Source organism: Salmo salar, chromosome 10, assembly GCF_965601325.2.
Source record: "Salmo salar chromosome 10, fSalSal1, whole genome shotgun sequence".
NCBI lineage: Eukaryota > Metazoa > Chordata > Actinopteri > Salmoniformes > Salmonidae > Salmo > Salmo salar.
Genome location: NC_138300.1, coordinates 105780001 through 105798623, shown reverse-complemented (window position 1 = coordinate 105798623; position 18623 = coordinate 105780001). Strand labels below are relative to the sequence as shown.

The 18623-nt window shown below is 42.1% G+C and overlaps 1 protein-coding gene across 20 annotated transcripts in view; it reads right to left on the bottom strand.

Moving 5' to 3' along the window:
- LOC106561386 (protein-methionine sulfoxide oxidase mical3a) overlaps positions 1 to 18623 on the bottom strand; it is a 159862-nt gene that overhangs the window by 108601 nt on the left and 32638 nt on the right. For 4 of the 20 annotated variants that reach the window (XM_014125290.3, XM_014125286.3, XM_014125287.3 and 1 more), the window contains exon 1: positions 6103 to 6330. The gene's annotated coding sequence lies outside the window, so the exon portion shown is untranslated. Of the gene's footprint in view, positions 1 to 6102; positions 6337 to 13318; positions 13601 to 18623 lie in introns of those variants that run through there. The other 16 variants (XM_082957322.1, XM_045688330.2, XM_045688329.2 and 13 more) reach the window with 8 other exon arrangements.

Genomic DNA, 18623 nt, shown 5'->3' with positions numbered 1-18623 from the left:
TGGAATCCATAATCAAAATCAATGATGTAGGCTAAATGCACTGGATTACTCCGCTAAGAGGGAGTAAGAGCCCATTTGTCCAGAGGAAATGTGTGTCAGGTGGAGACCTTATCACTTAGCCACAGACTGATTTTTGCGTACGTGCTGATGAATGGTCAAATCTGGGTCAGATGAAGTCATGTTAAGTACATTAGACTAGTGTTGTTGGCATCAGTGTACAGTCAATCAACAAAGATCAATGCAAGACAGTGATCCCCTAAAATGGCATACGAGAGTCAAATGTGGTTTGACAAGTGCACATATGCAACAAAAGCAGATTATCTTTATAGTACATTGTAACAGAATTGTCAAACATAGAATGAAGTTATTCTGTTGTCATTGTACAGTATTTCCCATTCATTGGGCCTAGGGACTTAAGTGCTTTGCAGTCAGTTTCCCTCCTGTCCTGAATATTAACATCTTCCAGTGTTTCAGAGTAACCCTGTTGTTGACCGGCACAAGTCAATTTGAGATTCCTAGCTTTGAGCAAGAAGTACAAGTTGCATAAGAAGCCAACATACACCTCTTCCTCACCATGCTGTGGTCTCAAATAGAAAACAGAGACATGAGGACAGCAGTGACGTGTATTCATGGATGCCAAGGGAAGCCAGGCTTCCCCAAAACATTGACCAAGAAAATAAAAAAAAAATGAAATAATTGAATCTCTGTGTTTCATAAATGTTCTTCAATTCGCAAAAGGCTGATTGTACTGTATCTCACTGGAGAACGCACCCAAGCTAAATAAACAGTCTAAAGTAAGTGAATGGAATTAAGAACATATAAATATTTGGACGAGCAATTTCACAGTGGCATATAATAAGATGCAGTAGAATAGGTTAGAATACAGAATATACATATGAGATGAATAATGCAAAATATGTAAACATTATTAAAGTGATTTCAAGTCTATGTATATAGGGCAGCAGCCGCTAATGTGCAAGTGATGGATATTTAACAATCTGATGGCCATGAGATAGAAGTTGTTTTTCAGTATCTCGGTCCCAGCTTTGATGCACCTGTACTGACCTCGCCTTCTGGATGATAGCGGGGGTGAACAGGCAGTGGCTCGGGTGTTTTTTTGGCCTTCCTGTGACACCAGGTGGTGTAGATGTCCTTGAGGGCAGGTAGCTTGCCCCCGGTGATGCGTTGGGCAGACCGCACTACCCTGTGGAGACCCCTGCGGTTGCGGGCGGTGCAGTTGCTGTACCAGGTGGTGATACAGCCTGACAGGATGCTCTCAATTGTGCATCTGTAAAGGTTTGTGAGGGTTTTAGGCGCCAAACAAAATGTCTTCAGCCTCTTGAGGTTGAAGAGGCGCTGTTGCGCCTTCACCACACTGTCTGTGTGAGTGGACCATTTCAGATTGTCAGTGATGTGTATGCCGAGGAACTTGAAGCTTTCCACCTTCTCCACTGCGGTCCCATCGATGTGAACAGGGGGGTGCTCCCTCTGCTGTTTCCTGAAGTGTACGATCAGTTTCCTACCTTCACCACCTGGGGGCAGCCCGTCAGGAAGTCCAGGACCCAGTTGCACTGGGCGGGGTTCACACCCAGGGCCTGGAGCTTAATGATGAGCTTGGAGGGTACTATGATGTTGAATGCTGAGCTATAATCAATGAACAGCATTCTTACATAGGTTTTCCTCTTGTTCAGATGGGATAGGGCTGAACAGACTCAGACAGTATATCCTGAAAAAGAGTATGTTACAATCCCTAATGTCTGTCTGGAAGGAAATCCAGAGAGACATTATTATCCAGAGACTGAACATTAGCGAGTAATATACTCTGAAGTGGTGTGCGCGCCTCCTGAGTCAGACTAAAAGTCCTCTCCGAGTACCTCTTTTCCAACAGCTGTGTTTTGGAACAGCCTCTGAAATTAGTTCAATTTCCCTGCAGGGTACAAACAAAGAATTCGATTCGGGAAAGTCGTATTCCTGGTGAGTTACCGCTGCTCTCATATCCAAAAGTTCTTCCCGGCTGTATGTAATAACACAAAACATTTCCTGGACTAATAATGTAAAAAAGAACACATAAAAAAACGAAATACTGCAAAGTTTCCTAAGAGCTAGAAGCACGGCAGCCCTGTCCGTCTCCACCCTTTTCCACCTGGAATGCAAGGGAAGACAGCGAGCATTTGGCCTCCCTTGATAATTTTTTAAAATAAAATAGTAGCCAATCAGCATTGAGCTAAATTGAGTGAGCTCAGCTGTGAATGGTCCTGGCACACCAAAAAAAAAAATGTCAAGGGAAGCCAGTTTGGATTTGTCTTCAGACCAATCCCATCACAAGTCAAATGTCATTATTGACAGAAAAAAAACGAATTGTTGCATCTCGTTGTGTTTTTGTCCTCTGATGGCTGGCTAGCTAGCTAAAATCGTCCCTTTCCTAAATTATCCATCGATGGCGATAGGGATTTGGAATTGTGGTTTTACGTAATTCTCTGTACTGGCCAATGATTATAACGGCGAATCTGATCCAAACAAAAATTCATACATTGTGCCCCTGGCCTGAGAGGATGGAAGTTCAACATGTAGCTAGATGCGATTGTGAACTAGCTGGCATGGCATATTGTTGCCCATGAAAGGAAGTTAGGCTAGCGAGCAAGTCATTTAGCCAGGTAGCCTAGGACAGCAAAAACTAAGTGTGTACTATATGACAGAGTCATAGACTGTTTAGGCAACATGTAAGAGGAGAATGGCATTGGTGTTTCTGTACAAGTCAGGTGAGAAAACATGTTTTTTTTCTACTTGCACGCACACACCCACAGAGAAATCAGTGACATGGACAACCACATATTTAGCTTACGTTGATTGGAGTAAATTGTTTTTGGCATCTTTTAGTTTTCACTGTATTAGACTAAGCATAGGTGATTAGTGGAGCATACGTGTCTTCCCTTTGGCTCAGTTGGTAGAGCATGGTGTTTGCAACACCAGGGTTGAGGGTTCGATTCCCACGGGGGGCCAGTACAAAAAAATGCATGAAATGAAATGTATGTATTCACTACTGTAAGTCGCTCTGGATAAGAGTGTCTGCTAAATGACTAAAAATGTTTCAACATTTTTTTGATTATGTTTCAATGGTGCTGGAATATTGGAGGCAGCTCTTGTTTTCTTTGCGACTTGCAGTAACTCTCCATGGTTCTAAATCAATAGTTGTTTAGCAGTCAGAAAATGTCAGAAACATTACCTTGCTTGACCATGTTATAGGTCATGTAACTGTTTGTTACATGGAATATGTTTTGTGGAATTCACCGGATTTGTAACGAAACAAATGTGTGGTTGAATTTATTCTGCCACCGTGTCTTCTCATTGTCTCGGCCTTAGGCCTATATACAGTGTCGGATTTAGGTATAGGCAACATGGGCAGCCACGCCCGCACCAAAAAAAAAACCCCGGAATGGTGACATTTGCGCAATCGGTTTTCTATCGCTCATTTTCTATCACGTCAATGATATCATGTCACCGTGTGGGACTGTGGGTCAATTAACCTTGTCGGAGTGGGCGCCCTGATTCTAGTTTGTGAGCTAGGCAGGCTACTGACTGGGAAGGTCTCCCACTCAGAAGTACGAGATGGGGAGGGGGGCGGGGGTAGGTTGACCTCAGGTCTCCCCACTAGAAGCCCGAGGTATGGTGAGCGGGTAGTCTATCAAATAGCGCACCTCTAACTTTGTACAGTCTAAAATCTGTCACACTACAAAATGCTACCAAATAAACCACAATTCATTCATCATACTATGAATATATAGTTTCAGAAATATTGTTGCATTTTTTTCTGTTTTTTTTGCAAAATTGTTAAGATAATATAAAACCAGTCTGCACACCACCAAGGTGAATTGGTTTAGTCTTGACTCTTGGTTGACAGTGTTGGGGGATGGGTATGCTCTACCAACTGGGTCCTGTGTGGCTCAGTTGGTAGAGCATGGTGTTTGCAACGCCAGGGTCGTGGGTTCGATTCCCATGGGGGACCAGTACGGAGAAAAACAATGTATGAAATGTATGCATTCACTACTGTAAGTCGCTCTGGATAAGAGCGTCTGCTAAATGACTAAAATGTAAATGTAATGTATTGATGCTCGAGTGCCAAATCAACACAAATGTGTTTCTATTTGTCTGTTACCACTTTTGATATGAGTCTTATTTTTGAATATATTTTTAAATTAAGAGGTCGACCGATTATGATTTTTCAACGCCAATAGCGATTATTGGAGGGCCAAAAAAAGCATGAGAACATATGAAAGCTGGTGGTTCAACATTCCCAGTTAAGAAATTTTAGGTTGTAGTTATTATAGGAATTATGACGTGTCGACTGTTTCCCTCTATACCATCTGTATTTCATATAACTTTGACTATTGGATGTTCTAATAGGCACTTTAGTATTGCCAGTCTAATCTCAGGAGTTGATAGGCTTGAAGTCACAAACAGCGCTGTGCTTCAAGCATTGCTAAGAGCTGCTGGTAAACGCAGTAAAGTTCGAATGAATGCTTACGAGCCTGCTGCCGTCTACCACCGCTCAGTCAGACTGCTCTATCAAATCATAGACTTAATTATAATATAATAAACACAGAAATACGAGCCTTAGGTCAATAATATGGTCAAATCCGGAAACTATCATTTCGAAAACAAAACGTTTTTTTCTTTCAGTGAAATACGGAACCGTTTCGTATTTTATCGAACGGGTGGCAACCCTAAGTCTAAATATTGCTGTTACACTGCACAACCTTCAATGTTATGTCATAATTATGTACAATTTTGGCAAATTAGTTTGCAACGAGAAAGGCGGCCTAAACTGTTGCATATACTCTGACTCTGCGTGCAATGAACGCAAGAGAAGTGACACAATTTCCCTAGTTAATATTGCCTGCTAACATGAATTTCTTTTAACTAAATATGCAGGTTTAAAAAATATATACTTCTGTGTATTGATTTTAATAAAAAGTCCTTGATGTTTATGGTTAGGTACATTTGTGCTTTTTTTGCTAAATCATCCCCCGTTTGGCGAAGTAGGCTGTGATTCGATGATAAATTAACATGCACCGCATTGATTATATGCAATGCAGGACAAGCTAGTTAACCTAGTAATATCATCAACCATGTGTAGTTAACTAGTGATTGTGAAGATTGATTGTTTTTTATACGATAAGTTTAATGCTAGCTAGCAATTTACCTTGGCTCCTTGCCGCACTCATGTAACAGGTGGTCAGCCTGCCATGCAGTTTCCTTGTGGAATGCAATGTAATCGGCCATAATCGGTGTCCAAAAATGCAGATTACCGATTGCTATGAAAACTTGAAATTGGCCCTAATTAAAATCGACCTCTAATTTCTATAGTTTTAAATGTTATGATTATTTATTTGTGTTGTTCCAAATGTCTGAATAAAATGCACAGTTATTGCAGAATGGTGTTTGTTTTTGTTGGTTGGGGGGGGGGGGGGGCAGAAGCCAGAACCACCACTGCCTATATATCACGGTGTCAAGGCATATGAACTAACAGGTTATAGAACAAACAATGCAATTATCACAACCCATAGGTTGTAACGTGGCTTTTATTTGGGGTTGGCTATGCCGGTGATTTTACCCCCCCACCGGTACTGGAGGACAGATGTCGCGGTCATTAGCCCACTTACAGCATATAAATATCTTAATCAACACTTTATAATGTCTACCAGTTAACAATATGAGAAAACATGGGACCAATAATTCTCATGCCCAATGTAATGAAAGGGCGACCTAATCTCTTCTGTAACAGAGAATGCTTCATGCAAAATGAGACAATGTAACAACCTGGGTGAAATGTTAATAACTTGCAGTCTGTGAAACGTCATTATGCATGCATAATGGTAAAAATGTATACAATTTAACTCATTCATGTGTTACAATGTTGCAAACCAAGGGGCATATTCAACTGCCAATGTAAACAACGAGTGAAAATGATATTTTGTAGCCGAATGCACATCAAGATAGAGGAGAAGCACTTCGAAAAAAAGGTCACGTATGTGACCGAGTTAATTAAAAAAATAAAATCACCAACGCGTGACATTCTGAAACGTGCAGTAGTAACCCACTTACCTAACTAGAATCTTAGAAAATGGACACTCTTTCAAACGATCCGCGAATGCACCTCTTCTTAGCTTTGGTCCATATGTTTATACAATCCTGTCGTATATCCGGAAGATTTACCCTATTTCGGTTATTATTGCCGTTTCTATATTCCGCCTGGTAATGTATGTATGTGTAATCTACAGCTTGTTTGGCACGTTCAGCTATACTGCGAGAAGGCGCAACTTGAAAACGGACAGAGGGTGCGGGAGAGCACATCACGATGTTGTAGAGGGGGGACATAAACCTTCGATAATAGAAGCTGCTTTCGAAGACAACATTTTTCGCAAATATGCGAATGACATCAATTAAACCACTATATATAAAAACTAGATTGCTTTAATCAAAGAAAAGTGTTTACATGTTGTGATACAACTCTAAATGTTCAGAGAACTGCAATGAGAAACCCCCCTCAACTGTTCAAAGTGAGACATGCTTTAACTCAGTTTAATCCGATTGGTTTCATCGAACGTGGAGCTGGAGTGTGAGGCTGTCAAGAGACGAAACACATCGGTAGGGGCAGCAAAGTCTTGTGTCGTTTCCTTCTAATGTCTGTGTGATATAAGGTACGTCGAGACAGCAATACCTGCGATGTAGCCCTACTATATGTGTGTGTGTGCGTGTGCGCGCGTGTTATTGTAATTATTATTGTCACCTAGTCTGGAGTCTAACGTATTTGGGCAGGGCGAGCTTGTCAAATTGTGAAGTTTAAACTGTAGATGAGAAAAGGCTGAGCGAATGCAATGCCTTTCATCAAGCCGAGATTACATTGTGAGAACATTATAGGTTTTCCACTTGATCACTTTCATACAGTATGGCAAGATATCACATGAAAATGCCCAGAGCAGAGAGAGACTTTACCGACAAAAGTCAACATTTTCACTGTTACATTCTGCATCAAGCATCCAGCAAATGAAATATGTTGTCAAGGATCCTGCCTTGCCCTGTCAGAACAAACACATCAGAGGTTCATTACCCTAAAGATCATCAGAACAATTGATCTCCATGCGACCACCATAAACTTACATTGCCTCTTGTACTAATAACATGAAAGTGTTGTGACTGTTGGCATTGGTATTTTGGTAATTTATTAGGATCCCCATTAGCTGTTGTGAAAGCAGCAGCTACTCTTCCTGGGGTCCACACAAAACATGAAACATGTCATAACACAGAACATTAACAGACAAGAAGAGCTCAAGGACAGAACTACATCAATTTAAAAATGGAGCACGTAGCCTACATAGCAATGCATACAGACAAACTATCTAGGTCAAATAGCCAGCTACTAAGGGAAAGGACAATGACATGCTGGACATTAGACCAGTGGAAATCGGTACACGAGCAATGGACATTAGATCGGTGGAAATCGGTTCCCACCGTGAAGCATGGAGGAAGGGGTGTGGGGGTGCTTTGCTGGTGACACTGTCTGTGATTTATTTAGAATTCAAGGCACACTTAACCAGCATGGCTACCACAGCATTCTGCAGTGATACGCCATCCCATCTGGTTTGCGCTTAGTGGGACTATAATTTGTTTTTCAACAGGACAAGACCTAATACACCTCCAGGCTGTGTAAGGCTATTTGACAAAGAAGAAGAGTGATGGAGCGCTGCATTCGATGACCTGGCCTCCACAATCACCTGACCTCAACCCAATTGAGATGGTTTAGGATGAGTTGAACCACAGAGTGAAGGAAAAGCAGCCAACAAGTGCTCAGTGGCCAGCAGCAGGAGAAGATGGAGCGAGATGGATTTTGGCCGACATTCTGCTAATTTTCTGATTGATGAAACATTCGATCTCAATACAGTTTTCTGTTTCCAAAACCAGACTATGTTATGAACATAGTGGACTAAGTTTTATAGAATTTACCCTTTGCCAAAGTTTCAAAAAAATGGCATTGTTTAGAAGGAGTGCAATGGCAAATGTAGTTATTGCACACGCGCACTTCACAGAGTAGGCGTTCCCTAACAGAAATATGCAAATAATTACTAGAACGTGCCAATAGGCTCTCGCTAGATCCTGCTTAGTTCTGCCCACGGTCCTTGCTTGTTCTGCCCACTATGAATAATCAGCTCCCATTGGAAACGACAGGCTGTGCTCTATCTTGGGTTAGTTCTAAAAATCTTTGATAACATCTGTTACATATGTGTCTGCGATCAATAGAATTTAATTTGATCTGAAATCAGGCTATCTGATGGGACTTATGCAGAAAATAGGCAATCAAAATAAACATTCATGCTGGCTGCCCCTTAATAAGAAACACTTCTGTATCAGTGACTTTGGTTGCAAATGTACAAATGTTCACAAAGGACAGGGAGGATCAGAACACAGCAACCGCTCTACGATGTGACTTGTTGAGATAAAGCCCAGATAAATGTGTCAAAAATAGGCCCTTATCTGTTCTAACATGAGTGTTCAGGGGGATTGAGTGCAAACCGGAGTGTATTATTATGCTGGCAGGAGGCGACCCTGTAACACACACACACACACACACACACACACACACACACACACACACACACACACACACACACACACACACACACACACACACACACACACACACACACACACACACACACACACACACACACACACACACACACACACTATCAGCTTTCTGCACATTAGAGACTCTGGCTGCTCTCGCTCTCTCTATGTCCCAGAAAGGCAGACACTCTCCTGTCACCTCCTATCATTGGACACAGTGGACAGCCAAGCTGACTTCAATGTACAGAACAGATAGATAAAGGTTCTCTATCTCTGCCACTGAAATTGATACAGCATGAACTTCAACTTGAAATGTTGACTCCACGCTACGTGGCATGTGTGTGAGAGGCTAATTTGTAATTACCTTGCCACCAACCTGGTGGCTTTCTTGTGGTATTGGCATTGTTATCTGTTATATCAGTGGACAGCTGATGTAAGAAATATGTGTTAAGCTTAAAATATGGCCCTGGCTTTAAATTCTTATAACCATAAAGTAAGAGAGAAAAGATATATGACCAGGTAACTATGCTATAATACACTAAATGCCTATGTTATCTGACAACCACTACCCAAAGTGATAAAACTGTCACCTCACAAGTAAGCACTAAAAATAGAAAACATTTCAGGGTCCAAAAAATTGAAAGCCACTGGAAAAAGCATGAAGAAAAATGCCTCTTACAAAAGCAAAATGATATCACACACAGGGCTCTACATTAAACATTTTAATTGGTAGCACTGGTGCTTGCAACTTCAAAAAGTTAGAGTACCACATGAAATTTAGGAGTATCAGAAAATACGATTTTTTAAATTGATAGAGATACAGCCTATGTTGAGCCTATATGAATTCTAGCTTCTTTTGTGCCCTAGAACCTAATATGTACTAAACTAATATGTAACACTGTACAGACATACGTTTATTATAAAAGTTAAAATGTTGATATGAATACCTGTCATTGAAATAACAACGTTATTTGTGAAATATTAGGTTTCTACATTGTGTAAAAGCACTAATTTCCTACTGGACTTCTCCACGAAGCTCAAGAAGTATGAATGCCCTGCTGCGGGGCTAGGTGGGACGCTTGCGTCCCACCTACGTAACAGCCACTTGCAGCCTGTGGTGCGATTTTCAAAACCTTAAAAATCCTATTACAATTTCTCAAACATATGACTATTTTACAGCTATTTAAAGACAAGACTCTCGTTAATCTAACCACACTGTCCGATTTCAAAAAGGCTTTACAACGAAAGCAAAACATTAGATTATGTCAGCTGAGTACCAAGCCAGAAATAATCAGACACCCATTTTTCAAGCCAGCATATAATGTCACCAAAACCCAGAAGACAGCTAAATGCAGCACTCACCTTTGATGATCTTCATCAGATGACAACCCTAGGACATTATGTTATACAATACATGCATGTTTTGTTCAATCAAGTTCATATTTATATCAAAAACCAGCTTTTTACATTAGCATGTGACGTTCAGAACTAGCATACCCCCCGCAAACTTCCGGGGAATTCGCTAACATTTTACTAAATTACTCACGATAAACGTTCACAAAAAGCATAACAATTATTTTAAGAATTATAGATACAGACCTCCTCTATGCACTCGATATGTCCGATTTTAAAATAGCTTTTTGGTGAAAGCACAGTTTGCAATATTCTAAGTACATAGCCCAGGCATCACGGGCTCGCTATTTAGACACCCGGCAAGTTTAGCACTCACCATAATCATATTTACTATTATAAAAGTTTGATTACCTTTTGTTGTCTTCGTCAGAATGCACACCCAGGACTGCTACTTCAATAACAAATGTTGGTTTGGTCCAAAATAATCCATCGTTATATCCGAATAGCGGCGTTTTGTTCGTGCGTTCCAGACACTATCCGAAATGGTAAAGAAGTGTCGCGCGCATGGCGCAATTCGTGACAATAAAATTCTAAATATTCCATTACCGTACTTCGAAGCATGTCAACCGCTGTTTAAAATAAATTTTTACGCCATTTTTCTCGTAGAAAAGCGATAATATTCCGACAGGGAATCTCCTTTTCGGCAAACAGAGGAAAAAATCACAAAGGCGGGGGCGGTCGGGTCACGCGCATAAGCCCAGAGTCCCTTGATCGGCCACTTGAGAAAGGCGATAATGTGTTTCAGCCTGGGGCTGGAATGACGACATTCTGTTTTTTCCCGGGCTCTGAGCGCCTATGGACGACGTGGGAAGTGTCACGTTAGAGCAGAGATCCTTAGTAAAAGATAGAGATGGAAAAGAAGTTCAAGAAATGGTCAGACAGGCCACTTCCTGTAAAGGAATCTCTCAGGTTTTGACCTGCCATTTGAGTTCTGTTATACTCACAGACACCATTCAAACAGTTTTAGAAACTTTAGGGTGTTTTCTATCCATATGTAATAAGTATATGCATATTCTAGTTACTGGGTAGGAGTGGTAACCAGATTAAATCGGGTATGTTTTTTATCCAGCCGTGTCAATACTGCCCCCTAGCCCTAACAGGTTAAATGCTGCACCGCCAATGCAGACGTCAGATTGACCATGTAGTGCCTTTCAGGGCATCGCTGAACAACGCAGAGCTGCTGTGGAGGAAGTTGTCAAGGAAGTTAGTTTGTATTTATACAGGACCTCCCGCCCTCCCGTCAACCAATCATGTCAATGCAGAGCTGTACAGAGCCATCCGCATTGTTACACAATTTGAGAGGCGTGCAAAATAGCTCAATTTGGCGCCTCCGACCACATTTTCGGACAAGCATAATTAGCTGTTAGGGTTAGGTTTAGCTACAATGCTCCAGTTGGTTCACAACTGTTGTCGTAGATGCGAAAGAAACAGCCACGACCAATGACGAGCATCAATGGGTGTAACTTGATATCAAGAAACGCCTATATCAGAAAAGGCCCCTAATTGCGGTCTTGGGGTGCATTACGTTGAAATTGTCTTTAAAAACGTTCTTAAGATGACGACATGCAAGAGATCTGTCATTCATTCATTGCTATGATCATTTATTTCCTGATGAAGCTAGCCCTTTTCCTTTCTTTGTGTGTCCCCAAATGTTTGGATATACTGGTAAAGTTAGCAGGTTGTCAGCTAGCTAGCCAATGAGGTAACAACTGAACAAAGTGTAAACAAATGGCAAGTAGTTGTAGAACGGGCCACGACAGGTATATAAAATGCGGTCCCTGCGATCAGCTATAGTAAGATAAAAATGTAGCGCCTTTAATATGGGTCAGATCCAGATCTTTTGACCTGGTTTGGATAGAATCAATCCATTTTCGTAGTAATGGTGCAACCATGGCGCTATCGAATCTGAACTCGTTTTCTTCTTTAGAGCACTCGGAAACAACCGTACAGCGTGAAGCCTTATCATTACAACATATTCTGGAAGATTTTTTCATAGTCACACACTGCTCTCAAAATAACTCGTGGTTGCACAGCAAAATATTTCGTCACACTTTAGAGCCCTGATCCCACACACTGCTGCCTCCATGAATATCTTATCATGCTGATGATCTAATAGATGTTCAGTTAGGCCTACAGTACAATGGCAGGCACATGGGCTCCTGGGTCTACAAAAACTCACACACTGACTCTCAGTCCAGCTAAAACAGTAGCCAGTTCAGTAATGTAAAGTCAAGTAAACATACAACTCTGATCTTCCCGATTACATTAGTTCCTATTTACAGAGCTATGATAGTTACCGGATTAGGGGAGAAACCAGCTTCTATGAAAAATTCTGCTGTCCAATAAATGAAATTACTGTACCGTAGTGTGTAGATTGCTTGTTCACTGCATAATAACGCAATAATGATCTTTTATGACATTCATGTTTTGCTATGTAATGTTATGAAACAACTCTACAACAGCATATTCATTGGCAAGGGTTCACAACATTTCAAATCGCTGCTCTCACATATCTTAGGTTAAATACTGATTGCATAATGACCAAATTACCACACCACACCTGTCACAGCACAGGACAAGGTCACTTCATAGGACCAAAAATACATTCAGCCACGACAACAACCGCTAGACTTTGAAGAAACCTGTAGTGCTTCCCATAGGGAAGGATAACATAATTGTCTCCATACTCCCTCCAAGGACATTCCACATATGGGGCCTCCTGTCGGAACAAGTTGCCCTAGTTGTATTTGCAGGGGTTTGCTAATTAAACTAACCACAGGGGGCCGAGGATATCGACTGACTCCAATTGACTTGAGACAGAGGGAGAAACCTTGCTGGGTGAGGAGCTAATAAAGAGAGCTCATAGAAAAGAGGACTTTCACAACCTACTGTGAGGATAACAGTCATTAAGAAACATCAGAGAGGGATCCACCCAGATCTCTGCAGGTGACATTATTTAACTGTCTCTAATTGCACTCTAACCAAACCACTCCTTTTTTTTTTATTTTTTACGACATCTCTTTTCCACTGAAGATCTGTAAATTACAGACACAGAACAACTGTGAGATCTCACTGACTCCTGCAAACAAATGACTCACATAAGGTAGACAGCTCTACACACATTCCACATGTAACAAAGGAAACATGCACAATGTCATCCCTGCAATCTTCAAAGGCATCTACCAGGTATGACATTGCTAATGATAAACTCACAATATCAGTCATGCAGCAAATATGAATTCAGTGTGCTGGATATGAAGGAGAGAGTGGTGACAGTACTTACAGAAGGAAGAGGCACAGCAGCTGAAGAGCTTAGGTGTTTCCTCTGTCTGTGGTTTGTTCTCGTTCTCTCCCTCCCTCTAGCTCTCCTTTCTCGTCTTCCCTTCTCACCACAGCAAGATGCTGCCTGGTCCAGTGAACGTTACCATGGCAACCTGAAAGGGGGGATTCTTACGTGACCTAGTCGCCGAGCTTGAGGATTGGCCAGACAGGGGAAAGGGGGCCCCTCCTCTCAGCGGTGACGTCACACACCCACTGGCTCACAAAGGGAGGGCTCCCGGGCCGCCTGTAAAGAAACACACAATGGGAAGTCTTGAGGAGGGGTGGGGTAATTGGAGCTAATGCACCAAGGCAACAGGGAGGACTTGACTGACAGATCTGAGAAGTGTCTGTCTGTCTGTCTGTCTGTCTGTCTGTCTGTCTGTCTGTCTGTCTGTCTGTCTGTCTGTCTGTCTGTCTGTCTGTCTGTCTGTCTGTCTGTCTGTCTGTCTACTACTACTGAGCTGGGCTTTGTAATGGGGTGGGCACAAAATGTGCCCCCAGTGCTCCAAGCTGACAGGGTACAGAAATAACACATGTTCAATAAGACATACCACTGGTCCCATATATGGCAGCTTGACCCGCAGGCCTTACACAGGCTTACTGTCAGAGAGGCTATATATATATCACCGGAGAAACCAGACAGATGCACTGCTGTTGTTTCATTCAAAGCTATGTGTGATATTCTACGCTGCGTGCAAATGCAAACACTTCAACAATGCACATTAGATACCTGTCTGTGAATGATAAACAATACATCACATGCTCAAGCATATACACACCCTGACAATGCATATTATAATATTCCTTTGACAGATCTCACCTATTACACTCTGTAGCACAGACCAAGACCTCTGTTCGCAGTAGGGTAAAATAGCATTGATTGTCCTTGCATTCGCTGATAAACCATATCTAACAATACGTGGTCCAGATTAATTTCCTGAATGAACAGATTACTGCACACTTACTTTTAGCATAAAAATAAACTTGCCAGAGCCGCAGTTGAAGAGGGATACAAGCAAGAAACCCGAGTGACCGTCATAGGGCAGGCTGCTGATCAGCATAAGTGCCACGATTACATAATGATAACAACCTGCTTTACATTTTCAGCCATTTTACAGTCAAGAAAATTGGTCTTGCGGCTTGGACCAAGCGCAGCTAGCAATTGGAGCGCAGTTAGCTAGTGGCTGGGAAGCTGGGAAAGAACATTCATTCCATTGTTCATGGCAGCAACAAAATCATTTGGAAAGAGGGTTGAGAGTATTTTACACTCCATCTGGGAAGAGGGGCTCTCTGTCTATTTCACTGTCCCTCCAAATGATGACATACGTAAACTGTGATCGCGGTCCAGGGTACACCCTAAATGAACCAGACCACAGACACTGATGCAAAGATAATGGTCTGTGATTGGTCCAGTCTGCCAAACCAGGGAGGAGACGCAAAGTGTTTCTGGGACATCGGTAAGGTCATTGTGTTGTCTTTGCCAGGAACACACTCTCAGAGCATCCATATGCAATTCTTCATAGTAAAATACACATTCAATACCGTTTTTGCTTCCTACAGTATACATGGAATACTGTAATGGACCAATGGCATTCCTTTCTGAAGCTTTGATTCGAAGCAAATAATAATAATCATTCGATTTAGTCAACAACATGTGGTTCCACTATTCTCCAAAGACAAGGAGGTATGTTAGTGATTCACTGCCAGATCCATCAGCTCTGGCTGCAATCAAGCTTGATAACCACAACAACAAATAAAACAGTTTTCCCAAGATCAGGACCACTCCACACAGACATACACAAAACAGCAGTGTACTCTAGAATAAGGTTTAGCTGAACTTCCCAGGGTTTTCAGTAAACAATTAACTGTCTGGTTATCTCTGATCTGTGTTTACCAGAGTGAACATACAGTCTCCTGATTGGCTGGATCTGGCTAGGGTCTTGTTGGGACAGTGACCGTCACAGCCAATCAGAGAGGTCGCTCAAACGTAGCACTTCATAGTTATGTATTATGCAGCCCTTTTTGACTTCTAATGCAATACTGTAGCCAGGCAGGCGGACTGTTAGGCCCCATTAATAAAACATACTGTGTCTGTGGACAAGGCTGCCCATTTCTCCAAGGCAGACAGACGAACAATATGGAAGTGTAATTCAATTTAAGATTAAGGAAACATTACTACAGTATATTCTACAATGTGATGTTTCTTTAAAATAATTTGTCACACTAAATAAACGCTTGTTTTGCATTTAGATTGAAGGCCTTTGCATTAGGTTCTAGTTTGTTGTCACAGAGACAGGTAATGTTAGAACTGTACAGACCATCCAACATTAGAGAATCGCCTCAGCAGTCGAAGCACTTAGCCCTTGGTCCATCCTGTTGGTCACACACACACACACACACACACACACACACACACACACACACACACACACACACACACACACACACACACACACACACACACACACACACACACACACACACACACACACACACACACACGCTCAACAGTTTCCCGTGTGTATCAAGAATAGTCCACCACCCATAGGACATCCAGCCAACTTGACACAACTGTGGGAAGCATTGGAGTCAACATGGACCAGTATCCCTGTGGAACGCTTTCCACACCTTGTAGAGTCCATGCCCCGATGTACTGAGGCTGTTCTGATGGCAAAAGGGTTCTGATGGCAAAAGGGTTCTGATGGCAAAAAAAATATGCAACTCAATATTAGGAAGATGGGTTCTGCAAAGCATTTATTAGGATGGTGGGTTCTGCAAGGTTCTGCAAAGCATTTATTAGGATGGTGGGTTCCGCAAGGTTCTGCAAAGCATTTATTAGGATGGTGGGTTCTGCAAGGTTCTGCAAAGCATTTATTAGGATGGTGGGTTCTGCAAGGTTCTGCAAAGCATTTATTAGGATGGTGGGTTCTGCAAGGTTCTGCAAAGCATTTATTAGGATGGTGGGTTCTGCAAGGTTCTGCAAAGCATTTATTAGGATGGTGGGTTCTGCAAGGTTCTGCAAAGCATTTATTAGGATGGTGGGTTCTGCAAGGTTCTGCAAAGCATTTATTAGGATGGTGGGTTCTGCAAGGTTCTGCAAAGCATTTATTAGGATGGTGGGTTCTGCAAGGTTCTGCAAAGCATTTATTAGGATGGTGGGTTCTGCAAAGCATTTATTAGGATGGTGGGTTCTGCAAGGTTCTGCAAAGCATTTATTAGGATGGTGGGTTCTGCAAGGTTCTGCAAAGCATTTGTTTGTATCTGGATAGATTCTTTTTTTATCAGAGAGCCAAGTATCCTTTTTAGATATTGTATGTGTCACGACTTCCACCGAAGTCGGTCCCTCTCCTTGTTCGTTCGGCGGTCGACGTCACCGCTGACGTCGACCGCTTTTCATTTTCCATTTGTTTTGTCTTACACACCTGGTTTCAATCCCCCAATTACTTGCTCATTATTTAACCCTCTGTTCCCCCATGTTTGGTTATGAGTAATTGTTTGTCTTGTGTTCGGTCTGTTATCGTGGGCTCGGTATATTGTGTTGTATTTTGTGAATACTAGAGTAAATACGTTGATTACTCATATCTGCTGTCCTGCGCCTGACTCTCTCCACCAGCTACACACAGGCCCATTACAGTATGTTGATAAACCCAGCCTTGACATAGCCAGCCTTGATGCCAGGCCTGCCTCCTCAGCCATAGTGCTTTACATATTGGGAGTCGGTAGGGCTTTGATGTCCTCTCTAACGTGGTAGTGGGCTCACATTCCACTCAGGCTCTCAAGGAAAAATGTCAGTGTGTGTGGATCTCTGTTACAACTCCCTTCTGCCCTACTGCTGCAGTCACCATGTGTTACTTAGTGGGACACAGGCGCACAGACACACACACACACACACACACACACACACACACACACACACACACACACACACACACACACACACACACACACACACACACACACACACACACACACACACACACACACACACACACACACACACACACACACACACACACTTCGACTGCCACTCAGACTTCCCACGGGCCAGAAAAACAAACAGCCGTATCACAGAATCAGAGGAGAGGGATGATCTACATAAACTGTGTGTTGAATAAGCATTGCATCAAGTGGTGGTTTAGAGAGAAAAATAACAGGGGATAAAGCCATTGTATTCATTATCTTACAATTGAACAGAGCTGCTTTTGTGAACGGATGTCCAGTCGCCAGTCTTACAAGACATTTTTAACTGTGTAAAGAGAGTTTAATTCATCTCATTGCTAACTGCTACAAATCTGACAGAAGCTCTACACTGGTCTCTGTGTCTGTGTGTGTTTGTGCGTGTGTGTGTGTGTGTGTGTGTGTGTAGTCTATATCATCACCATGGATCTGAAGCGTGTAGATCAGTGGTTCTCAATCCTGGTCCTGGGGACCCAAAGGGGTGCACATTTTTGTTTTTGCCTTAGCACTACACATCTGATTGAAATCATGAACTCATCAACAGGCTTTGATCATTTGCATCAGGTGTGTAGTGTTAGGGCAAAAACAAAAATGTTGTGTCCCCAGGACCAGGATTGAGAACCACTGGTGTAGAGGAAAGGCCTCTCACTACACGAAGCTCTCCTGACATCTCTTTTAGCACTCCACTGGATCATCCAGTACAGGAATCAGGGTGGAGCGCCCAGCATTCTGCATGAATTAAGTCAAAGTGAGCAACAAGTGTGAAACTGCTATTGAGAACTCTTGAGTTGTGAGAGACATCGAGAAGCAGTTCGTCCCAAGATGCCTCCCTGTCCTAATCGCTGCATGGGTTTCTGACACCTTTATGTAAGATGTCATGATTTATGACGCATTGGATCCACTACTCATAGAAATAGAATGACTAGAACAGGAATCCCCATTCAAATCAATGACTGGCGGACAGAAAGTAAAGCAGGAATTGTACCAATAAAGAAGATCTGTATTACGTTATTGCCCATTCAACTAATTATATTGCTCTATTTAAAGAACTGAAGAATGAGAAGTATGTTTGTTTACAGTAGATGATAGATAAGCAAAACATACAAAAACTAGGAAAGAGTGGTCAATGAAATCTATATTTGGCAGCACAACAGTACAACTCATCAATGGCAGAAGTTTAGTACTGTATCTTGTTTAAAACAACTAGTGCTCTATAAACAACACATCATGATTGAACCCCTTACATATCCTCAAAGTTATGAGAGGAAACAAGCTTTAGCGTGAACATCATTACAGCCAAAGGGATCTAA